The 26,491-nt window shown below is 40.8% G+C and overlaps 1 protein-coding gene across 1 annotated transcript in view; it reads left to right on the top strand.

The window, feature by feature from the left end:
- ZSWIM5 (zinc finger, SWIM-type containing 5) overlaps positions 1-26,491 on the top strand; it is a 101,690-nt gene that overhangs the window by 6,712 nt on the left and 68,487 nt on the right. The gene's annotated exons all lie outside the window — the stretch shown is intronic.

Raw genomic sequence — 26,491 nt, 5'->3', positions numbered from 1 at the left:
ATGAAATCCTAAATGGTATTCCAGTTTTTCAGCAGAAAAATTTCAGCTGTTTTGGGAGTTGGAGTGGGGTTTAGGACTCTATCAGCTTGGCCATCATTTTCCCTTTGAATCCCTCATACACTTCCAAATAATCTTATATTGGAATTTGGGGTCAGGAGATCTGCTTTAATTTCTCATCTGTAAAAGTGTCAGGATTTTTGTGAGATTCTAAATAAATTAATATATGTGAAAATACTTATAAATGTTACTGTGCAAATAATATGACTGTTAAGTCTGCATCATTGTTTCTCCCTCTGGAATGCAAGATCAGCATGTATATTTGCCTGCTAGATATTTCTAAATGAATATCTTATTAGCTACTCAAAACAACATGTCTGATAAGGGATTGATGTCCAGAATATATAAAGAACTCTTAGAACTCAACAACAAAAAACTATGTGATTAAAAATGGCCCCCCCAAAATGGGTAAAGGATTTAAATAAATACTTCTACAAAGAAGATAAGCAAATGGATAATAAGCAAATGCAAAGATGCCTAACGTCATTCATAATTAGGGAAATGCAACTCAAAACCACAATGGGATACCACTTCATACCCATTAGTTAAGATGACTATTATAAAAAATACAAAATAACAACTGTTAGTGAGGATATGGAGAAATTGTAATCCTCGTGCATCACTAGTAGGTATATAAAATGGTGCTGCTGCTGTGGAAAATGGTATGACAGTGCCTCAAAAAATTAAACATAAAATTGACATATGATCCAGCAATTTCATTTCTCATTATATAACTAAAACAGTTGAAAGTAGGAACTCTAATAGATATTTGTACTCCCATGTTGATAGCAGCTTTAGTCACAACAGCCAGAAGGTGAAAACAACCTAGGTATCCATTACAGATAAACGAAATTTGGTGTATATATATACAATGGAGTATTATTCAACCTGAAAAAAGGAAGGAAATCCTGATACATGCTACAACATGGATGAACCTTGAAGACTTTATGTTAAGTGAAGTAAGCCAGACACAAAAAGGCAAATATTATATTACTAGGGGCCCAGTGCACGAATTTGTGCACCTTGAAAGGAACTGTGGACTGTGAGGCTGCGGTGGGCACAGAGGCGGGTCTCGGCCTATCCTCCGCGCCCCTGCCTAATCCCTCCCGCTGTGGCCCTGGTCTCCTGTCTGCCAGCAGCCCTGCTCCTGCCGCCATGGCTCCCATGTGCTGATGGCGCCGGCCCCACTCGCACCCGCTGACAGTGTGGAGTGATTGGGGCCGGCGCCAGCAGTGGGTATGAGCAGGGCTAGTGCCATCAGTGGGTGGGAGCAGCGGCTGCTGCCCTGATCACCCCTCAGGAGCAGGGGAGGTGGAGAAGCCCAAAGGGGTGATCGGGGCCGGTGCTGGGCGCCAGGAGTGGGTGCGAGTGGGGCCAGTGCCAGCAGCAGGTGTGAGCACCGGGCGGGACCGTGGCACATGGGAGCAAAGAATTTTCAGTAACCACCAGAGGCTTGCCCCGATGACAGTGACCAGCGCCCCGCCTTGGTCTGGCACCCCCGTTCACCTGCTCCACCATCCTGCCGCGGCCAATGCCCGCCATGTTCCGTGCTCTGCCTCCTGCTGCTGACCCCCGCCATGTTCTACGCACTCCCCCTGGTGGTCAGCACCTGTCATAGTGACTGGTTGTTCGGTTGTTCTGCCATTCCGTCTATTTGCATATTAGGGATATATATATATATTCTATTTATATGCATTAACTAGAATAGGCCAATTCATAGAGAAAGTAAAATAGAAGGTACATGCCCTTTACCGGAATCAAACCGGGACCCTTCAGTCCGCAGGCTGATGCTCTATCCACTGAGTCAAACCGGTATTTTTGACAATGTCTCCAGGTTTAAATGTTTGGGAACCACTGCTCCATAGCACTTAAGTACAAGTGATTTACATAGAATGTGCTTGGTAAATGTTGGTTGGATTGATTTATTGATTATTTATATTAGTTCCAAACCAGAATGGGAACTTGTGGGTCAAATTGAATTAAATGGAAAGACTGGATTCAGGAAAGAGTTACATGAAAAACTCATTATGCTCAGCAATCCTACAATTTGTTGATAATGGAAAAAAAAATCTCTAATATCTATCTGTCTTTTTAAAACTGCTAGTTTTTGCCCTAGCTGGTTTGGCTCAGTGAATAGAGCATCAGCCTGTGGACTAAAGGGTCTGGGTTCAATTCTGGTCAAGAGCACATGCCAGGTTGCAGGAGGCAGCCTATCAATGATTCTCTCATCATTGATGTTTCAATCTCTCTCCCTCTCCATTTCTCTCTGAAATCAATAAAAAAAATATTTTTAAAAATGTTAGTTCTTAATATAGTTTATTCAAAATAATTCTCTACATTTTAATAGGTACATAGTTTTTGAAAAAGCATTGGAAATCTCTGAAAGAATTTACATCTCTGAAGAGAAAGGGGAAATATGTGATGACCAAGAGGAAATTTAGTTTAATCTGTATTGTTTGAATTGTTTTATGGTGAGAACCATATTTATGTATCTACACTAATAAAAGAGAAACATGCAAATTGGTGTCACTCTGCTATGCCCACCAGCCAATCAGGATGAGTATGCAAATTAACCCAACAAAGCTGGTGGTTAATTTGCATATGCAGGCGCAGAGCGACAACTGAAGACGACTGAAGATGACTAAAGACTGAAGAGGCTTGACTTCTCCGCTGCAGCCGGAGTGGAGAAGCCAAGCCTCGCTGCGGCCAGAGCGGAAAAGCCAAGCCTCGCTGCTGCAGCCGGAGCGGAGAAGCCAAGCCTCACTGCGGCCGGACCAAAGGCCTGGGTCCTGGGTGCCAGAGGAAAACCGGTGCCAGCAGCCAGGGGAAGGGAGGCCTATTGCACGAATCTTTGTGCAATGGGCCTCTAGTTTCTGTATAATAATGTAATTAAAATAAGTTAAAGACAATATGATTTATTCATCTGCATTTTTTGGTCAGCATCTTTTTAAAATTTTAATTTATTGATTTTAGAGAGGCAGGGAGGGGGAGAGAAAGAGAAAGCGACAATTTGTTGTTCTACCCATTTATGCGTTTATTGGTTGATATTTTTTTAAATATGTTTTTATTGATTTTAGAGAAAGAGTAAGGAAGAGGGAGAGAGAGAGATAGAAGCATCAACATTGATCGGCTGCCTCTTGAACACTCCCCACTGAGGATCGAGCTCTCAAACCCAGGCATGTGCTCTGCTGGGAATCGAACCAGTGACCTAGTGGTGCATGGGTCGATGCTCAACCACTGAGCCACACTGGCTGGGCCATTGGTTGATTCTTGTATGTGCCCTGACCAGGGATTGAACCCACAACTTTGGTATATTGGGATGATGCTGTAACCAACTGAGCTACTTGGTCAGGACTTGGTCAGCATCTTTTGCCTTTTAAGTTAACATGGGTTAGAGAGATGTCATCTAACCTTTATAAACCTGATTTAGGTCAAGGGTTCTTAACCTGGCATCAGTAAGTGGCTTTCAAGGATCCATGAACTCCTGAAATTATTTTCAGAATTTACAAAAACATTTGGACATTTTTGAAAGAAGACAGTCGATACTGTCATTTGATACTCAAGGGGATCCATGACTCAAATAAGTTCAGGAACCACTAATTTATGCAAAATAATCTCCTTTATTTGATTAAAAATCTACAATTTCTCTATTGCCTTTGAACCTTGTTATATATAATATTGGTGAATTTGATCATTAACCTTTCTTATTCTACCCATTTTCAGGTTATGGAGAGAATAGTTACTTTACTTTCTTAAAGGTTAACAGATCTACTATTTGCTACTCCTGCTAGTTAAATATTTCAGGTTTGGCATCTCTGATATATTTATCTATATATATCATCCTGTCTGCTATTTATCTAAATGCTGCTGTATAAATTGCTTTTGTTTGTTTGTTTGTTTCAATGGAAGGATGGCTTGACATTATTGTGCCATAGACAGCTGAGTTTTAATGATTTGTCCTAGCCGAAATAAAAGAATATCCTAAGAGGTTACTGAACAGAGTAGGTCATAGCTACTTTTTTTTATTGCATTTTCCTATGGAACCGGGTTTTTTAGGTTATGTTCCCTGGGAAATAGACTCTAAGATGGAGATTTGCTTGCAGAAGGTTTATTGAGGAGCAACACTTGGAGTGAGGGAAGCAAGATTGGGAGGGCAGAGAGACTGAACTGATGCAGCAGAGACTTTAGTCACCCGGTTTTGGAACTCTGGAGCTAGGATGACACTTCAGAGTTGTCTGGAATTATATGTGGGCTGACCTGAGGGGGAGGTGGCATAACCTTGGGTGAGGCAGTTTCTGTCTGTGTTAGAGATGGAGATGAACTCACATTTCCCCTTCCCAGCTGCAGAAGGTGCTTTCAGCAGATAGCTTCCAGCTGTCAGCTGGTTCAGCATTTGCCTCAGCTACAGAGAGCTGCTTCACCTGTCACAATTTTATAGGGGCAGCTTGCAAATGACTGAGCAAGGTGGGGGTATAAAGGTTCAACTATTTCAGTCTAACATGGAATAGGAGGCGATACTTGCTTCAGAGAGCTATACCTGGTTGTCAGGTCTGTATTGCAGTTTGACTTTTTTCCTCCTCTCAGTTCTGCTTCCGCTGCCTTCCCTTCACAGGTGTTGATTTCTAAATAAGTATCTTGCTTCCCAAAGTCCATCTCAGAGTCTGCTTTCAGAAAACTCAATCCATGATACTTTCATTGAGGGCAGTTTATAGAGGAAGACAGTAGTGAGCTAGCTCTCCTGGCAGTTAGAGGAATGAATGCCTTGATCCTTAAGGGAGTATCTGGTCACTGCACTCATTGTGCCACTTGGATTCATTTCTTTTTTTTTTTTAATGGAAGTTTTTAAAAAAATATATTTTTATTGATTTTGGAGAGGAAGGGAGAGATACAAACATAAATGATGAGAGAGAATCATTATTGATTGGCCTCCTGCACGCCCCCTGCTGGGGATTGAACCCGAAATCCCGGCATGTGCCTTGACCAGAATTGAACCTCAACTGAGCCACGCTCACCGGGCTTGGATTCATTTCATACAGTAAATTCATTCCATGCGGGAACAACTGCCGCAGCATTTTGTTTTGTCTTTTTCTGGGGAATTTACATAAGAGTAAGATCAGTGGGCAAATTACAACTGATACTCTTCTAATCTTCATTCTAGATTCTTGGCCAGAATCTCTGCTTGTCTAGGTGGCTTGCGAGATGGGGTTATGAGCCTCGTTACTGTGCCCTTTTTAGGCTTTGGCCACTGTACTTGTTCATTTACTGTCAACATTGAGCAGGGGAGTACCAAGTCATGCCCCAGTGATAACCTGGGTGCTAAATGTCACCTACTTCCTGATGTTACTTTTCTTTTTGTGGGTGAATCTACTTTTATTTCATAAGCACCATATATTGCTAAGGTAGCACATTATGCAACATTAAAATAACATCTATTACGTAGACTTTAAAGATCAAATAAAACATTGTTGAATCTGCTTTATTAATGTTTATTTGATACATTATCAGAGTGCTAATTGCAGAGGTTTGTAGATTTCCACCTCTTGTGTTGCCTCTTGCAATTATTATTAATATATCATCAGGATAATTAGCAACAAAAGAAGTCATTCAATCAAAATCTTATGTTTTTATTTCTAGTACTTTAGTGTAGTTTTATTCAGAACTTTATTTAGTAGTGAGTTTCCTAGTACCTGTTCTCCATTACCTATTCACTTAGAGATTAGAATAGAAAAATGAAGGATTTGATTTTAACTTACTGCAGTTATACAATCATGTGATAAATACATCATTTAGCAAACCATCACGACAACTTAACATTGCTGGGAGGTTTTACTAAGGAAGTTATCTTCCCTCTGCTTTGAGCCCAAGGTTGGCTGATGAAGCCTGAAGAAACTTAGTATTTTGGAACTGAGGGCTCTCCCAGGAGGCTTTCTTTCTTTTTTTTTTCTTCTTAACACTTTATTAAGATATAATTAATATACCAGACCACTAGCCCATTTAAAGTATACAATTAAATGGTTTTTAGTATATTTACAGATATGGGCAGCTATCACCATAGTCAATTTTAGAACATTTTCATCATCTCAAAAGACATGCTGTGCCCTTTAATATCACTCCCCAATCCTCCCATTGCCTTTAGCCCTTAAGCAAGCACTAATTTCTGCCTCTGTGCCTATTCTGGACATTTTATATAAATGGAGTCATATAATACGTAGTTGATTGAAGCTGGCTTTTTTCATTTAGCATAATGTTTTCAAGGTTCATCCATATTGTAGCATGTATCATTTCTGAATTCGTTTTTATGGCTCAATAATATTCCATTATATGGCTATATTACATTTTGTTCATTCATTAGTTGTTGGGCTTTTAAATTGTTTCTTTTTGGTTATGATTAATGCTACCATGAATATTTACATACAAGCTTTTGTGTGGACATACGTTTTTATTTATTTTGGGAATAGAATTGTTGAGTCATGTGATAACTCTATGTTTAACTTTTTGAGGAACTGCCAAACTTTTTTTTTTTTAAATATATTTTTATTGATTTTAGAGAGAAAGGGAGAGGTAGAGAGAGATAGAAACATCAGTGATTAGGGAGAATCATTGAATGGCTGCCTCCTACATGCCCCAGTGTGGTGATCGAGCCGCAACTGGGCATGTACCCTGGCTGGGAATTGAACCGTGACTTCCTGGTTCATAGGTCAAGCTCAACCACTGAGACACGCCAGCCTGGCAAACGGCCAAACTATTTTCCAAAGTAGCTGCACCATTTTAAAAACCAACCAGTGATATATGAGGGTTCCAATTTCTCTTCATCTTTGTCAACACTTGTTGCTATCAATCTTTTTCATTATTACCATCAGTGAAGGCAAAGTGGTATTTCATTGGAGTTGGTTTTGATTTCTAGTTCCTTGATGACTAATGATGTTGATCCTCTTTTCATATGCTAAGTGTTCATTTGCAAATCTTCTTTGGAGAAATGACTATTCAGATACTTTGCCCATTTTTATTTTTTAAAAATATTTTAAAATTGATTTCAGAGAGAGAAACATCAATGAGAGAGAAACATCATCCATCAGCTGCCTCCTGCATCCCACCTACTGGGGATCAAGCCTGTAATCCAGGCATATGCCCTGACTGGGAATAGACCAGCAACCTCCTGGTGCATGGGATGACACTCAACCAACTGAACTGAGCCTCACCAGCTCAGTATCCTTGGCCCATTTTTACTTTGGGTTGTTTTTTTATTCAGTTGTAAGAGTTCTTTATTTGAGATACTAGTCCCTTATCTCATACTAGAGGCCCAGTGTGCGAAATCACGCGAGACCCAGACCTGCTGCACCGCGAGACCCATCAATGCACCTCCTGGTGACCAGTCATTTGGTCGTTACGGTGTTATGATCACTGGCTTTTTATAATATAGATATGATTTGCAAACATATTATCCCACTTTATTGATAGTATCCTTTGAAGAATAAAAGTTTTTAATTTGAAGTCTAGTTTATCTGCTTTTTCTTTTATTGCTTTAAAATTTTTTAAAATTGATTTTTAGAGAGAGAGGAAGAGAGAGAAACATAGACCAGGGATCAAACCTGCAACCTGGGTATATGCCCTGACCGGGAATCAATCTGCAACCTTTTGGTGCATGGGACAGTACTAAACCAATGGACCCACACCGGCCACATCGATGTTTCTCTCTCTTAATCTCTCTGTCTTCCCCTCTCTCTAAAAATCAATGAAAATGCCCTTGGGTGAGGATTAAAAAAAAAAAGAGAAAGTAACATTTAAGCTGAGATCTGAAGATTGCAAAATGATATAATTTTTCAGTATTTTCCAATCAGCTTTATAAATGAATTGTAATCATATCTCAATTATCTTTCCAAATTGGAAAATGTGAAGTTCAGACTTGTCACAGAAACTTAAAAAAAACTTGAGTGACATTTTAACAACAGTAATAAGTAACTAATATTTACAGATTACCTGCTATATGCTAAGAGTATTCTGTGCTAAGGGCTTTATAAGTTTATTTTATTTTATTTTATTTTCAATTATATAACATGGATAATATTATCCCCATTTTACAAGTAAAAGAAATAAGATTTAGAATGGTTAAGTAACTTTACTAGTAAATTAAGGGGACAGAATTTGGGTCTGGAAAGTGAAAATTTTATAGCAACAAATAAATGAACAGAAAACAATAAAGCAAGTCCTTTACAAGTAATACACTTGTAGTAATTACTATAACTTACATCAACTTATTTATAGAAAGTATTAGTATAACTTGTACTTAAAAGTATTATTAATATGTCAAAGGTATTCCCTAAAAATGCTTTTGGATTCAACTTATTTTTCTTTTTTAATGTATTTTTTTTTTATTGATTTCAGAGGGGAAGGGGGGAGATCGAGCCTGCAACCCAGGCATGTGCCCTTGGCCGGAATTGAACCTGGGACCCTTTAGTCTGCAAGCCGACACTCTATCCACTGAGCCAAACTGCTAGGGCTGAACCTATTTTTTTTTTTTATTGATTTCAGAAAGGAAGGGAGAGGGAGAGAGAGAGATAGAAACATCAATGATGAGAGAGAATCACCGACCGGCCGCCTCCCACACATTCCCCACTGGGGACCGAGCCCGAAACCCAGACATGTGCCCCTGACCGGAACAGAACCCAGGACCCTTCAGTCCACAGGCTGACGACCCTCTATCCACTGAGCCAAACCGGGTAGGGCTGAACCTATTTTTTAATGTGAATTTCTATAAGGGACAAAATAGAACTAACTGATATATATAGAATTCAATACAGTTGTTATTTGCAAAAGCATGTCATTTAAATTTTTCTTGTGCGATAGCAGATGACTGTTAACACAACACAATTTGAAATTTTCACCTTTTTCTTTTCAATTTCACCTCCATGTGAATTTCATTTGATTGACTACTTTTGGATTCAGCTTTATTTTGAATATGTTACAGAACTAGAATAAAATAAAGATATTATTCTCTTCCCAGGAGCCCTTATTCTTTATGGTCTCCACTATTGCAGTGGTTTTACCATTGAAATTTTTATAGAGTTTTGCAGTATAAAAATTGCAGTTCAGCTGTTTAAGGCAGCTACTGCCATATTATCATAAAATGGATAGAGAAGAGTGGAACTAACACTTATTGAAAACCTTTTACATGCCAAATATGTCAAAATCCATTGTCTAAATCATCACAACAACCCTATAAATGTAAGTGTTATTCCTATTTTACTGAAGGGAAGAAATGCCCCCAAAGTTAAATACCTCACTCAAATCCCCATAGCTAGTTATAGGTGGAGCCAGGATTTAAATCCAAGTGTATTTGGTTTTAAAAAGATAAGTAAACTGTAAGTAAGGACAATAAATACTTGCCCCTTGGGCAATAATATTTGCTAAACATATGTTTAACAGAAGATTGGTATCTAAGATATGTAAAGAACTCTTGCAATTCAATAATAAGACAAGTAACCCAAGATAATATGGGCAAAAGATGCAAACAAATACATCACAAAAGATTATATTTAATGGCTAATAAACACATTAAAAACATTCAATCAGGGAAATGTAAATTAAACCACAATGAGATATGAGGACTTTCCACCAGAATGGCTAAAATTCAAAAGCCAACTGTCGACAAGGAAGTGGAGCAATCAGAGGTCTTATACATTGTTGTTGGAAATATAAAATGGTATAACCACTTTGAGAAAAGGTGTACACACTCACCTACCCTATAATCTGGAAATTCCACTCAAGTACTTATTTAAGATAAATGAAAGTACATTTCAGCAATGGTGGTTGCTGAAGCAGGAGCGGGGGTAGGGATTGACTGGGAAGTGGCATGAGGGAACTTTCTGAGATGTGGTTGTTATCACTCTGAAATATTGTTGGGGTCAGTGCACTTTCCCTCTGGGGAGCATGCCCGCACTTTCCCTTAACCCCTCTCCTTCCCCCACAGGCACCCATTTCCTAAATTAAGGGTCCCCAGGAGACTTGCAGCCTGGGGAGCAATGAGCAGCAGCAGCTTTTCCTGGGCTAACCCCCTGAACCTGTCTCCAAGGACCCCTTTTCTCTGACTTCCCAGTGAGCTAAGGCAGCCCAGCCTAGGCTCTCCTGTTGCTTCTTCTATGCTAAGTCCTTCCTTGTTTTATTGTCCCCAGCTTTAGTAAATGTACCCTCCTAATCACCTGTATTCTTGTTGTTAAATCTTTCCTGTACAAAGTCAAGAACCCACACACAGTATATATATACTAGAGGCCCGATGTATGAAATACATGCAAGGGGCTTGGCCCTCACAGTCACGGCGGCTGCCTTGGCCCTCGCAGCCCTGGATTTGTCTAGAAGGTCACCTGGAAGGTCATTCAGCCGTCCAGTCTAATTAGCATATTACACTTTTATTACTATAGATATATACTAGAGGCCCGATGCATGAAATTCGTGCAAGGGGCTTGGCCCTTGCAGCTGCAGCAGCTTGCCCTGGCCCTTGCAGCCCCGGCTTTGTCCAGAAGGACGTCCGGCTGTCCAGTCTAATTAGCATATTACGCTTTTATTATTATAGATATATATTGTTGAGGTCATTTGTTCCTTTTTTTGCCTTCAGTTTTTCAATTCCTATCTACCATCTTTGTATATTTAATTTTGTTTTTCTAGAACATCATTAACATGTTGTGTAATGAAAATGATACAACAACAATAACAAAAAAGAAAATGATACAACATGATACACTCAGAGAGGTATTACTCCTCCATCCCTTCCACCCCATCTGCCTCTACCATTGTAGGTAACCAATTTCACTGGTTTCTGATTTATTCTTCCTCTGTTTCTTTTTACAAAAATAAGCAGATACATTTATGTGTTTTTATTTCCAAACTCTTACACAAAAATAGCATACTTTATATACTGTTTTTGAAATGTGTATTATTTGGAAAATAATACAATCTATACTAATAAAAGGGTCATATGCTAATTAGACTGGGTGACCGGCCATCTTCTAGACGTCCGACTTCCTTTTGGACAAAGCCATGGTAATGGGGGCCGAGGCAGAGGCAGTTGGGGCCATCAGGCCAGCAGGGGAGGGCAGTTGGGGGCCATCAGGCTGGTTAGGCAGTGATCAGGCCGGCAGAGGCGGTTAGCTGCGATCAAGCCGGCAGGCGAGTGGTTAGAAGCCAGCGCTTTCAGATTGTGAGAGAGATGTCAGACTGCCGGTTTATTTTACTATATAGGACTAGAGGCCCGATGCACGAAACTGGCAGTCGGACATCCCCCAAGGGGTTCCAGATTGGAGAGAGTGCAGGCTGGGCTGAGGGACACCACCCCCCATGAATGAATTTCATGCACTGGGCCTCTAGTAATCTATAATAATAAAAGCATAATATGCTAATTAGACCAGACATCCTTCCAGACAACCTTCCGGTTGAAGCCAGGGCTGCTAGGGAAGCCCGAGTCCTGAGTGCCTGCTGGCGGCCGGAGGAAAGCCTGGGTCCCAGGTGCCAGAGGGAAGCCAGTGCCAGCAGCCGGGGGAAGAAAGGCCCACTCTTGTACAAATTTCATGCATCAAGCCTCTAGTACTTGTATAGTTTCATGTTTTTACATTTAGATCTCTGATTCACTTGAAGTTCATTGTAATGTGGTATGAAGAGTGGATCTAATTTTATCTTTTACCCAGTTGTCCCAACACCATTTATTAAAAAGTCCATCTTCGGAGAAACCAAGATGGCAGTATAGGTAAACACCGGAAATTGCTGTCTCGCACAACCACTTCAAAAATACAACTAAAAGACAAAACGGACATCATCCAGAACCACAGGAAGGCTGGCTGAGTGGAAATTCTACAACTAGAAGGAAAGAGAAAAGCACACTGAGACTCAGAGGAGGTGCGGAAGTAAAATGCAGAGGTACGGAGGCGCACGCTGAAAGGGCTGGCAACTGAGGATACGGTTGTCTTTTTCAATCGGGAGGGAGTCTCAAGCTCCCGACTGCTCTGAACTCCAGTTCCAGGCGAGTCTCTGGGGACCCAGACTCATACGGGGAGAAACTGGACTGTCTGGCATCAGGCAGAACTCAAGGGCGGCTTTCTTTCAGAGGTGCTTACAGCAATTACTGGGACACTGAGACGCGGGACCTCTTAGGACAGGACTGAGGATCAGCCATAGCTGTTTGCTCCGCCCTGTTGATTCCCTGAGACCCCGCCTCACCCAAGCTGTGCATTTATATTCTGTCTCTGCTATTATTTCTATCCTTAATAGTTACATAAGGTATTAATTTGATTTTGCAAAAGAGGTTCAAGGTACCTTGCTCAAGGTCACACAGATATATGTGTAGACTCAGGATTTGCTCCCAGGCCTGTCTGGTGCCAAGACCTGGGTTCTTCATACTGTGTTGTACAATCTTCTCATGGACAGCTACCTCGACTAAGGTAGTGTTTTCCTTTCCTAATAATCTTCAGGAAAAGTGTTGTGCTCATTTTAGGGAAAATGAAACGCAAGAGAGAAAAATTACTACTCAAAAGCTATACCAACAATCAGGGGGAGAGCCTGGATTTGAACTTAGGCTTGTCCACTAGATGATAAATTTGGACTCAACTACGCAGGCAATGGGGAGTCCTCTCAGGTTCAAGTCTGGCAATTCACATGATCAGATGGGTGATACAGAAAGGTAATTCTGGAATCAAAATCAAGTAAGGACTGGAAAGGGCAAAAACAATAAGCAGTACGATCACTTATGGGGCCATTACCGTAGTTTAGGTGATAGACTCTGGCATCAAGAGTAGAAGAAGGACTAAAGCTAGAGAGTCATCTAAGATCTGGCCAAGTGACACTTGCTCTGCAAGAGCTTCCTTGCTCCCCCAGGTTGATTTAGTTGCTCATTCCTCTGTGCATCTTCATATTCTAAGTGTCACATTCACTTTGGTAATTATTTGTTTACATGTTTAATTTCTCCACTAGGCTGTGAGCCCCTACAAAAGTAGACTATCTTACCCATTATTCTGACTAGCACATAGTGGTTGCACAACAGACACTGGGTGGAGGGATGGATGGCTAGAAAAAGGGGATCGAAGGATGGCTAACATTAGGATAAAGACAAAAAGATACAGCAAAGCTGGTGTGACCATGCCAGGGGGTCATGGTCCGGAGGATGGGAAAGAAGATTAACATTAGTTATTGAGGCTATGACCAGACTGTAAAGAATCTTAAATGCCAGGGAGAGAATCAACTTTATTTGGTCGGCAAAGGGGAGTGACTGAACGTCTTGAAGCATGAAAGGTCATGACCAAAGCAACGTTACAGGAAGATGCGCCCTTCCTTCACTATCTGCACATTTCTGGACCAACCTCTTGCACCTTCAGCAGAAGTGCACTGTGGAAGGCTAACTCATTCGAACGTCACACTAAATATAACATGTGAGGATGGTAAGTTTGTTGTATCTCCTTTCATAGAAGTGGTTTTGGATTATCCACATGATTAACTCCATGAGCCATTAGCATAAATAAAGAGGAGGTTAACCAAGCTGAATGAGGAACAACTTAAAAGCAGAGTTCACTCTATGCTGATCCGACTGGAGATGAAAATTCAGCCACCAGTTCCAGTCTGATGAATTGCTGATCCCAGAAGCCTCCACTTCCCTGTGTGACCTTCATTGGAACTGCTACCCAGGAGGTGTGGGCTGGGCATACAGGATTCCTGACACGTCCCAGGGTTCCGAGGGTGACTCAGCTATGGGCTGGCTACCACTGACAAACATTTGTTACCTGCCACCATCCGAAAACATGACGTATTGGGAACCACACTCTCAAGACCAAGAGCCCCAGCAAGACCTGGAACTCCAGAGAGGGAAAGGCAAGAACTCCAGAGAGCCACAGCGGCCAACAAATTCACCCCTGAGTTTATTCCTTGTTTTTATACCTTGGCTTTTCTCCTCCTATTGAATCCCACTGTTCTCTATGAGGTCGGAAAGCCTGCTAAAGGACAAATTCATCCAAAGGCCTCATTAGAGCAGAAGTATTTCCTAAGATTTTTAAAGAAACAGGTCAAGAGAAAAAGGCAGGAAAAGTAGGTTCTGGGTCTACACTGAGCAAATAAAATGCATGGACAGAATGGGAGTGAAATGTGGGAGAGGAATGAGCAAACTTAAGAATGAATCTGGCCCTGGCTGGTTTGGCTCAGTGGATAGAGTGTCAGCCTGTGGACTGAAGAGTCCCAGGTTCAATTCCGGCCAAGGGCACATGCCTGGGTTACCGGCTCGATTCCCCCCCAATAGGGGGCATTTGGGAGGCAGCCAATCAATGATTCTTCTCTCATTGATGTTTCATTCTCTCTATCCCTCTCCCTTCCTCTCTGAAATAAAAAAAATAATAAATAAATAAAAAGTCCATCTTTGCTCTTGTGATTTGAAATACCACCTTTATCATATACTTCCTAATTGAGTCACCCACCCCCAGTTCCATTGGTCTTTCTGTGTACTCATGTATGACATAGTTTTACTTTAATTGTTATTATTTTAACTAGAGGCCCGATGCACGAAATTTGTGCAAGAGTAAGCCTTCCTTCCCCTGGCTGCCGGCACTGGCTTTCCTCTGGCACCCAGGACCCAGGCTTCCCTCCAGCCGCTGGCAGGCACCCGGGACCTGGGCTTCCTTCATAGACCCGGCTTCGTCCGGAAGGTCGTCCAGTTTAATTAGCATATTATGCTTTTATTATTATAGATCCTCACCAGAGAAGTGAGGATATTTTTTCCACTGATTTTTTTTTAGATAGTGGAAGGGAAGAGCAGAGAGAGAGAGAGAGAGAGAGAGAGAGAAACATCGATGTGAGAGAGACACATCAATTGGTTGCCTCCCATACTTGTCCCAAAAGGGGGACAAGGTTCTCGAACCTGCAACCCAGGAACCTGCTTTTGACAGGGAATCAAACCTGTGACCCTCCAGTGACAGGCCAACGGTCCCACTGCCCCCCTGCCATCCTGCTCACCCCCAACTACCCCCGCTGCTGGCCTGCTCACCCCCAACTGCCCCCTCACCGGCCTAATCGCCTCCAGCTGCCCTCCCCTGCCGGCCTGATCGCCCCTGACCGCCTCTGCCTTGGCCCCACCACCATGGCTTTGTCCAGAAGAATGTCCGAAAGGTCTCCTGGAAGGTCTCCCAGTCTAATTAGCATATTACCCTTTTATTAGTATAGACTAGAGGTGTGCACTGGTAGGGTCCCTAGTGGCTGCTGCTGCTGCTGCTGCTGCTGCTGGCGGCCGGGGCCTCCCTCCCTTCCCCTGGCTGCCTGCCGCTGCTGCCCTGGGCCTCCTGCCGCCACCGTGCCAGCCCTGGCCTCCCTCCCTTTTCCCGGTCGCCTGCCAGCCAGGGCCTCCCTCCCTTCCCCTGGCCAGCCCCACCCCCTGGTCGAACTCCCAGAGGAACTCCCGGTGGAGGGGACAATTTGCATACTACGCTTTTATTATATGCGATGTTTTTATTGATTTCAGAGAGAGGAGGGGAGAGAGGGAGGGAAACATCAATGATGAGAGAGAAGCATCAATGGGATGCCTCCTGGTTCATCGGTTGTTGCTCAACCACTGAGCCATACCAGCCAGACTGTTTTACTTTTAAAGGCTTTACATGTTTTCTATCTGGTAGTAATTCTTCCTCATAGCCTTCCCTTTTCAGTGCTTTCTTAGCTATTCTTTGTGTCTGTTTTCCCATATGAATTGTAATATCAACTTGTCTAGCTCCAGAAAAAAAGCTTGTTGGTATTTTTATTTGGGTTACATTAAATTATGTTAATTTAGGGAGCACTAAAATCTTGATGATGTTGAGGCATCCTAAGAACAAGTTACATCTTTAAATAAGCACTTTTATTCTTTCCAGAGTTTTATGAGTTTCTTCATTCAGACTTGAACATTTCTTAAATTTATTCTGAGTATTTTGTCTTTTTTGTTGCTGTTGTAAATGGAGTTTTCTCTTACATTGTCTATTTTGTTAACTTCCTTTCAAAGAACCTGGTTTTAATTTATTAACTTTATAAAATAATTTTTCTTTTTTACCTTATTAATTTCTGCTTTTATCTTTATTACTTGCTATATTTTCTCTCTGTTCTTTTTCTAGCTTTTTGAGATTGGAATTTAATTAATTAATTTTCATTAATTTATTTTTATTGATATAGGTGTTTAATGCTATGATTTTTTTCTTTTGATCACTGCTTAAGTAGATACCATAGATTCTGATATGTAGTGTTTTTGATATTATTTTTCAGAAATCCTATAATTTCTCTGTATTTCCTCTTTTATTCAAAAATTATTTAACAGAAGAATTTCATTTCTTGAGTCAAAGGGTCTTCTTGTTTCTTTAATTTTGTTGCTTTGTTATCAAAACATGTTTTTGTTATCTTTTAATCCTCACCCAAGGATTATTGATTTTAGAGAGAGGGGAAGTGAGGGAAGGAAGGAGGGAGGCAGAGAGGGATAGAAGGAGGGGAGGGGAAGGGAGAGAGAGAAAGAGAGATTGAGAGATTGACTGGTTGCTTTCTGTATGTGCCCTGACTGGAAATCGAACCTGCAACCTTTCAGTGTACAGGACGACGCTCCAACCAATTGAGCCACACAGGCCAGGGCCATGTTATTGTGTTTTTTAATTTTTTTCAATTACAGTTTACATTCAGTATTATTTTGTATTAGTTTCAGGTGTACAGCATAGTGGTTAGACAATCATATACTTTACTAAGTATTCCCCCTGATATTTCCCGTATCTCCACCTGGCACCATACATAGTATAGTTAATAATATTACAATATTATTGACTATATTTCCTATGCTGTACTTTACATCCCATGACTATTTTGTAACTACCAATCTGTAATTCTCAATCCCTTCACCTTTTTCACCCAGTCCTCCTTCACCGCTCCCCTCTGGTAACCATCAGTCTGTTCTCTAGATCTGTGAGTTTGTTTCTGCCTTGTTTGTTCATTTATATTGTTTTTTAGATTCCACATATAAGTGAAATCATATGGCATTTGTCTTTCTCTGACTGATTTACTTCACAGTGTAATACTCTCTCGGTTCATCGATGCTGTAGCAAATGGTAAGATTTCTGTTCTTTTTAATGGCCTAGTAATCTCCATTGTATATATGTACCACTTGGCTATTGTCAATAATGCTACAATGAACATAGTGGTGCTTATATTCTTTCAAAGTATTGTTTTGGGTTTCTTCAGATAAATTTCCAGAAGTGGAATTGCTGGGTCATAAGGCAATTAGTTCCACTTTTAGTTTTTTAAGGAACCTCCATACTGTTTTCCATAGTGGCTGCACAATCTACATTCCCACCAACAGTGTACGAGGGTTCCTTTTTCTCCACATTCTTGCCAACGCTTGTTGTTTGTTGATTTATTGATGATAGCCATTCTAACAGGTGTGAGGTGATACCTCATTGTGGTTTTAATTTGCATTTCTCTGATGATTAGTGATGTTGAGCAGCTTTTCAGATGTCGTCTTTGGAGAAGTGTCTATTCATGTCCTTTGCCCATTTTTAATTGAATTGTTTGTTTGTTTTTTAGTGTTGAGTTGTATGAGTTTTTAAATAAATTTTGGATATTAACCCCTTCTTAGCTGTATCATTGGCAAATGTATTCTTCCATTCAGTGGGTTGTCTTTTCATTTTGTTGATGGTTTACTTTGCTATGCAAAAACTTTTTAGTTTGACATAATCCTATTTATTTATTTTTTTTCTTTTGTTTCCCTTGCCTGAGGAGATATATCAGAAAAAAATATTACTAATAGAAATGTCAGAGGGTTTATTGCTTATGTTGTCTTCTAGGTGTTTATGGTTTCAAGTCTTACATTTAATTCTTTAATCCATTTTTACTTTATTCTTGTATATGGTGTAAGAAGGTGGTCTAGTTCTATTTTTTTGCATGTGTCTATCCAATTTTCCCAACACCATTTATTGAATAGAATGTCTTTACCTCACTATATGTTCTTGCTGGGAGTTCGACCACTTGCTATTATTAAATATTAATTTGTCAAGTATTAATTTGCTGATTATATGTTCACTTATTCCTTTATTTTTAGTATTTCAAAATCTCTGTGTTTTAGGTGTATCTCTTGTATACAGCACCTATATATATAAAAGCCTAATATGCAAAGTGTCCCTTTAGGAGTTTGACTAAGAGACCAGGAGTTCGATCGCTCGCTATGACGTGTGCTGACCACCAGGGGGTGGCACAGAACGAAGGAAGGCACCGGTCGGCAGTCGGAAGGCCACGATTGGCCCTGATCGCTGGCCAGGCCTAGGGACCCTACCTGAACGAATTTCATACACGGAGCCTCAAATAGATTTAGACTTTCTTATGAATCAATTGAAAATCTCTTTCAATAAGTGAATTAAGCCCATTTCCATTTATTGATGTGACTGACATGTTTGATTTTCAACACTGTTGTATTATTAGTTTATGTTTTAATTACCCATATTATATTTTCTGGGAGTTTTTTCTGTGCCTTTGTTATTATTTTAATGTCTCTTTTGGCATGTGGAAAGGTCTGCTTTTTGTTCTAGTGCTTATCTTTATGTTTATATCTTTTATCATGCCCACACTCATCATTTTAAACTTAACCTAGTCAGTTTAAAAAAAAAATTTTTTAAATCCTCATCGGAGGATATTTTTTTCATTGACTTTTAGAGAGGGTGAAAGGGAGGGAAGGGGGCAGGGGAGAGAGGGGAAGGGAGGAAGGGAGGGAGGGAGGGAGAGAGAGAGAGAGAGAGAGATGTGAGAGACACATTGATTGGTTTCCTCCCACATGCACCCCAATGGGGATCAAAACTGCAACCCAGGCACATGCCCTTGGCTGGGAATGGGGGAATCAAACCTGTGACAATTTGGTGCATGGGCTGACGCTCCAACCACTGAGTCACATGCCAGGGCTACGATTTGTTATTTTTAAATGGTATTCTTTGTCCTGGCCAGTGTAGCTCAGATGGTTGAGCATGGTCCCATGCACCAAAAGGTTGCAGGTTCAATTCCCAGTCAGGGCACATACCCAGGTTGTGAATTCAATCCCTGGTCGGGTGCTTAGGGGAGGCAACTGATCAATGTTTCTCTTTCACATTGATGTTTCTCTCCCTCTCCCTTCCTCTCTCTAAAAATCAATAAAAACATAAAAAAATGGTATCCTTTGAGTCTTACCATTACTTTTACCATAAATGGTATTATTTTACTTTATGCTTCCTCTTTCCTTTCAGAACATATAACATTTATATACCATTTTAAGTCCTAATTTTTTAAATTATGAATTTGTTGCTTTTTTTTATGGAGATGAAACTCACACAACACAATGAACCATTTTAAAGTGTACAATTTAGTGGCATTTGATGCATTCACAATGTTGTACAACTACCACCTTTCTCTTGTTTCAAAACTTTTTCATTATCTCAGAAGAATACCTTGTACTGATTAATTTGTCTGAAACTGCTAGAAACCTCTAATCTGCTTTCTGTCTATAGATTTGCTTATTCTGAATATTCCATATGATACGTGGCCTTTTGTGAGCTGCTTCTTGCTCTTAATGTTTTCAAGGTTCATTCAGGTTCTAGCATTATACCTTTCTGTGGCTAAATAATATGTGTTCAATTGTATGAATATACCACAGTTTGTTTATTCATCAGTTGATAGACATTGGGTTGTTTCCACCTTTTGACTATTATGAATAACTAGAGACCCGGTGCATGAATTCATGCATGGGTGCAGTCCCTAGGCCTGGCTGGCGATTGAAGCACGAGTGTCTGGCATGGAAGGGCAGGTCCCAGCTGACCTCTGGGCCCTGGGCAGCACCTGGGCAGCACCTGGGCCCCCGGCCCCCCGCACGCGCCTCTCTGCCTGAGTCACAAGTCCCCAAGCAAAGATGCGGTGAGCACGGCTGGACACCATGGGCCAGGATGCAGCATGGGCCTCTGGGCTGCCCAGCGGTGCTACACGGAAGCTGGGTGCACTCTCTCCCAGCCGGCCTCACAGACTGGCTCCTGTGCGAACCCATGGGGAGCCCGACTGGTCTCTGTGGTCCCGGCGGCTGGGGCCCGGCTTGCCCAGAAGAGGCCGCGCGGGTGCGGGGTGGGCTCCTTGTGGGTGTCCGGCACCTGAGCATGGGGCTTCCCTGGCGCACGATTCCTGGCATCCCAGGGAAGGGTAGCAGGGAGAGTGAGAGTGAGCTCAGTGGACACCCCACATTCTCACCGCACCTCCATCCCCATCACCCCCGCCCCCAGGTAGCCAGTGAGAGGTCACAGTCCCTTGTCCATGCACCGTGGGAGGTTGGTTGCTGCCACCCACCCCCAGTCCCCGTCCCAGCCCAGGGCTCAGCCCCAATCGGGCAATCAGGGCCTACTGGCTGCTGGTCACCGTCTGTAAGGCGATCGATTGGGGCTGGGTCCCCCGCCTGGCTCCCTCAGCGCCTGGGAGCCAGGCAGCAGCCTGCCGCCGCTACTGGTCACTGTCTGCGAGGCGATTGGCAGGGCTATCAGGCCCCCACTCACACCCACCTTGGCCTGGCGCCGCCCGCTCACCTGCTCCACCATCCCTCTGTGGTCCCACTCTTGTCCGGGCCCATCAGGGCTGGCAGTGCCTCCACTGCCACCCATTGCCAGTACCACATCACTGACGCCCACCATGTTCCGCACCGCCTCCTGGTGATCAGCACACGTCATAGCGAGTGGTTGAACTCACGATTGAACAATTTGCATATTAGGCTTTTATTATATAGAATTCTTATATAACATATGTGCTGATATGTAAAATTACTTTCACCTGTAAACCATAAATTTAACAATGGCATAGTGTTTATGTCTTATAGAGCATAGTCAGTCCACAAATACTTATCCTAAATTCTGTATTCAATTAATGACATTTATTATTAATAGTTTTTAGTTAGTACTTATAGGTTATTGTGTTTGTAGTGATTACATATTTTGAAGAGTTTCTTTTTGTTAGGTCTAATCAAATAATTGAATTAATACCCCCTTCCCTGGGAACTGACCTTTAGGCCACTTCACAATGGACAGTCCACTTGCTTAGACCACGTTCCACTTGCTAAGACCATTATCCCTCCCCTCTGGAGTTTCCCAGAATCCAGACCTGCACAGAGAATTCTCTGCCCAGAAAAAGCCTGCCTAGAGTCCTTTAAAAACCTCTGACTCCCCGTCTTTGGGGGCTGGCACCATTTTGGGGCTCAGCCCATTTGGGTTTTCAGATGACCTAATAAATTCATAATTCTTTACCCCTTTTGGCCTCATGCATTCCTCCTTCGGCAATCCTAACAGTTTTCCTTTGTCACTCCCTTAGCATCTGTGATCTTGTAGTGTGTTGATACAAATTGAAGGGAGAAAAAAATTAGTATAAATATTATAGGACAAGTATTATAAATATTATTTTAAAAGTGTCTATTTGGTGTATTATAAAAGGGTTCAATATCTACCTTTGGGAAACAAAGGGCCACTGAACACTAGCTATATCTAAGGGAGGCTATCACTGTATGCAGCTTTGTCTGTTCCTTTTTAGAGAAACTTAATGATGCTCTAGCAGTTAGCAAAGCTTTGGATCTCACAAAAGCCTGAATACATCTTTGATTGGTTATATTTTAAAGGAAATAGCCCACAGCATGGTGCCAGACAAGTGTAGAGCCCAACCAATTTGATCTTTAAGCAGGGAGAAGAATTCTATTCATCGTTAAGAGGTTAGATTGTAAAATGTTGTAATTATTTCAACCTAAATTGGTTTAAAGCTATTTTTTTTTCAATAAAACTTCTCTTTAAATTGTGAGGCAAGAAGACATTTTTCATTTTGATGACCTCCCTGCATTGTGTTTTTCTTCGAGTCTTCTCACCCTACCCTGTGGCCTACTCTGTTTAGTGTTCAAATCTGAATCATAATGTGCATCTGGAGGGATCCTGAATCATGTGACTGACTAAAGTGTCTCTTGTCATTTATTTACATTCTTTGAATATCTAATTTTGACATAGTATTTGGTTATATCATGAAGAAACTTGCACTTGCTCCTGATTGTTTAAGAGGTGGGTGCATATGCAAAATTATTTTTCCTCTTTTTTTGTCTATACACAATTTTTTTTTGTTTTTGATTTTTAATTACAAAATGGAACAAAGAATGACAGCTACATTAGGTCTTGAGAAGGATCCTTTTACTTGAAAGACCACTCTTATAGTGAATGATTTTTTATTCAAGTGAATATTCATATATTTCTCTGACTTAGGTATCCCTAATTTGTATGAAATGACAGCCTGCAGACCATTTTATTTGATTGCAGTTCCTTCACCTTAATTATCTTTTATGTCTATATAAACTGTGAACTTGCCATATCCATCTTGACCCTCCCCCACATCTCTCTGTTTGTATTTTCTTTCATTGTAATTTTCCCCTTTTCTCTTCAGTGGGCATTCACAGATTGTTTTTGGAGTTCATTAAAAAGGGAGTGTGTTGTCTGGGTAGAAAATTACATTTGCATGCGTGAGAGAGGCCTAAGGGTTTTTATGGGGGTTGGCAAATATCCTGGCTTTTTTATTCTTTGGGGAGAGAGGAATGAGAAAATGGGGTAGTAAGAAGGGAGTTTTGGAAAGGAGAAAAGTAAGAATTGTTGAGGTGATTTCTTCTGGCTCCATATTTTTCTTTTCATATTATATACACCTGATTTTTTTTTTTTTTTTTTTTTTTTACAGCATGTATAGACCACTTGACTAACAATGGGACAGATTAGAGGCCTTTCTTAGAACTGTTTTTGAATGCACAGTAGAATTCTGCAAAGCAGAAACCTTTCTGGTAATGGTAATTGTACATTTACTAGTGAAGCTGGCAAGGTGAAACATATATAGATATATTTTTTCTTTTCCTTTTTTGTGGTAATTGGAAGGGGTATTTTATTTATTTATTTTAAAATATTTTTATTGATTTCAGAGAGGAAGGGAGAGGGAGGGAGAGAGAAATGTCAGTGGTGAGAGAGAATCATTGATTGGCTGCCTCCTGCATGCCCCCATTGGAAATCAAGCCTGCAATCCAGGCATGTACCCTGACCTGGAGTCAAGGGTCAACCACTGAGCCACGCCAGTCAGGCTGGAGGGGGTTTTATATAGAAAAACTAGAGGCCTGGTGCACAGATTTGTGCACCGGTGGGATCCCTCGGCCTGGCCTGCGCCCTCTTGCAATCTGGGACCCCTTGGGGGATGTCAGATAGCCAGTTTTGGCCCAATCCCTGCAGGCCAGGCCAAGAGGTCCCACCAGTGCATGAATCCATGCACGGGGCCTCTAGTATGCTTGTAAGATCTTTGGTTAATCTCTTCCCACCCTCCCATCTCCCCACTTCCCTCTGAGATTCATCAGTCTGTTCCATGTTTCCATGCCTGTGGTTTCCACTCCTTCATTGAGCATCTGCCCCCTGGTGGTTATTGCACATCATAGCTACCAGCCGGTTGAATGGTCAAACGGTTGCTTAGGCTTTTATATATATAGATTATTTCTTGAAATAATATGGCATTTCATCTAAACTGGTATCTATATAGAAGTTTAGCTATGTTTGAATTAGGATTTCCTACTTTTAAAACTTAGGGTTTTTTTTTATTGACTTTCCTAATTTTACTTTAATTATTTGTTTTATTAAGGTATAGTTGGCATTCAATATTGTATTAGTTTCAGATGTACCACATAGCAATTTGACATATACGTTACAATGTGATCACCACAATAAGTCCAGTAATCATCTGTCACTGTATAAAATTATTATTGACTGTATTTCCTGTGCTATTCACTACATTCCCTTGGCTTATTTATTTTATAACTGGAAGTTTGTACCTTTTACTTCCCTTCACCTTTTTCACCCATCCCTTATTCACCTCCCTTCTGGCAACCAACAGTTCATTCTCTATGAGTCTGTTTTTTAGTTTATTTATTTTTTTTTAAGATTTCACATAAGTGAAATTATATGGTACTAGAGGCCCAATGCATGAAATTTGTGCACAGGTAGGGTCCCTAGGCCTGGCTGGCAATCAGGGCCGATCTGTGGGGTGACTGGCAAGGCAATCAGGGGGAGGCCCCACTGGCACCCACCTTGGCCAACCTAGCCCTGCCCCTCACCGCCACTGGTCACCTCCCTCTGTGGGGTGACCAGCAGGGCCATCAGGGAGGCCCCCTGCTGGCACCCACCTTGGCTGACCTGGGGCCTGTGGGCTGGAGCAGCTCCTGCGATGAGCGTCTGCCCCCTGGTGGTCAGTACACATCATAGTGACCAGTCGTTCTGCCGGTCATTCCGCTGTTCGGTCAATTTGCATATTAGGCTTTTATTATATAGGATAATTTCAAGAATACAATTTTATTCTTTTTTATGTGTGAGTAATATTCTATTACACATATCTGCTTTATCCATTTGTCTGTCAGTGGACAGGTAGGCTGATTTCACATCTTGGTTATTGTACATAATGCTGCAATGAATATAGGGGTGGCACATATCTTTTCAAATTAGTGCTTTAGATTTTTTTGGATAAATACTCAGATGTGGAATTTCTGGGTCATATGGTAGTTCTGTTTTTTATTTTTTGAGGAATTTCCATTCTGCTTTCCATAGTGGTTGCACCAATGTACAGTCCCACCAACAGTGCATGAGGGTTCTCTTTTCTCTACATCTTTTCTTCCTTAGAGAAATGTCTACTTAGGTCCTCTTCACATTTTTTTAATCAGGTTATTTTTTTGATGTCGAGTTGTATGAATTCCTTATATATTTTAGATATTTACCCCTTGTTGGTTATATCATTTGCAAATATCTTTTCCCAGGTTGTCTTTTTGTTTTGTTGATGGTTTTCTTTGCTGCGCATAACCTTTTTAGTTTGATGAAGTCCCATTTGTTTATTTTTGCTTTTGTTGCCCTTGCTGAGGAGACACACCCAAAAAAGATACTGCTAAGACTGATATCAAAGAGTTTACCTCCTATATTTTCTCCTAGGAGTTTTATGGTTTCAGGTCTTACATTCAAGTCTTCAGTCCATTTTGAGTTAGTTTTTGTGTATGGTGTAAGATAGTGGTTTTGTTTTATTCTTTTGGTTGTGGCTGTCCAGTTTTCCCAGCATCATTTATTAAAGAGACTGTTCTTTTCCCATTGTATATTCTTGGCTCCTTTGTCTGAAATTAATAGACCATATATGCATGTGTTTATTTCTGGGTTCTCTATTCTGTTCCATTGATCTATGTGTTGTTTTTATTCTAATACCATCTAATGTTTTGGTAATTATAGCTTCGTCATATACTAAGGGGGGCAAAAGTAGGTTTATAGTTGTAAGTATGCAAAACAGTGTATTCTTTTTGTTGTTGTTAATCCTCACCCAAGGATATTTTCCCATTGATTTCTAGAGAGTGATGAGAGGGAATCATCTATCGGCTGCCTCCTGCACACTCCCCACTGGGGATCGAACCTGCAACCCGGGCATGTACCCTTGACCAGAATCGAACCTGGGACCCTTTATTCCGCAGGTCGACGCTCTATCCATTAAGCCAGTGGTTCCCAAACTTATTTGGCCTACCGCCCCTTTCCAGAAAAAATATTACTCAGCGCCCCCTGGAAATTAATTTTTTTTTAATTTTAATAGCAATTAAACAGAAAGATATATGTATTAATGTTTCTACCTTTTTCGTAAAATATAGTAAAGAAAGGTGTAAATTAGAAACATTGAAGTTTGAAATTATGAAACTATTTATTGAACTCAGAATAGAAAGGTAATACAAAAAAAGTTAAAACAAATGCACCTGTGGCCATCACCGCCCCCCATCATCGCTGCAGCGCCCACCAGGGGGCGGTAGCGCCCACTTTGGGAATCACTGGGCTAGGGCAAAAATCAGTGTATTCTTGTATTATTATTATTTATTTATTTATTTATTTATTGTATTATTTATTTGTTTTTTTATTATTACTGTTATTATTTCGTATCCTCACTTGTGATTTATCTTTTAGGTAATGATGTCTAGTAATTTAACATATTTTTGCACACCCCTGTAGGTTGTAATCACAAACTCTAATGATCCAGCTTTGTTCTTTCTCAAAATTGATATTTTGTGGTTCCATACAAATTTTGAGATTGTTCTGTGAAAAATACCATTGGAATTTTAATAAGGATTGCACTGAATTTGTGGGAAGTATGGACATTTTAACAGTATTAATTATAATCTACATGCATGGAATATCTTTCCCGTTATATGTGTCATCTCCAATTTCTTTATCAATATCTTATAGTTTCATTATACAGGGCTTTCTCCTCTTTGGTTAAATTTATTTCTCGATATTTTATTCTCTTTGATGAAATTCTAAATGGCATTGTTCTATTAATTTCTTTTTCTGATAGTTCTTTTTTTTTAATAATTAAATCTTTATTGTTCAGATTATTACAGTTGTTTCTCTTTTTTCCCCCC

Source organism: Myotis brandtii, unplaced genomic scaffold (genome assembly GCF_000412655.1).
Source record: "Myotis brandtii unplaced genomic scaffold, ASM41265v1 scaffold674, whole genome shotgun sequence".
NCBI lineage: Eukaryota > Metazoa > Chordata > Mammalia > Chiroptera > Vespertilionidae > Myotis > Myotis brandtii.
The sequence above is the reverse complement of the archived record's forward strand: the minus strand, read 5'-3'. Positions and strand labels throughout refer to the sequence as shown.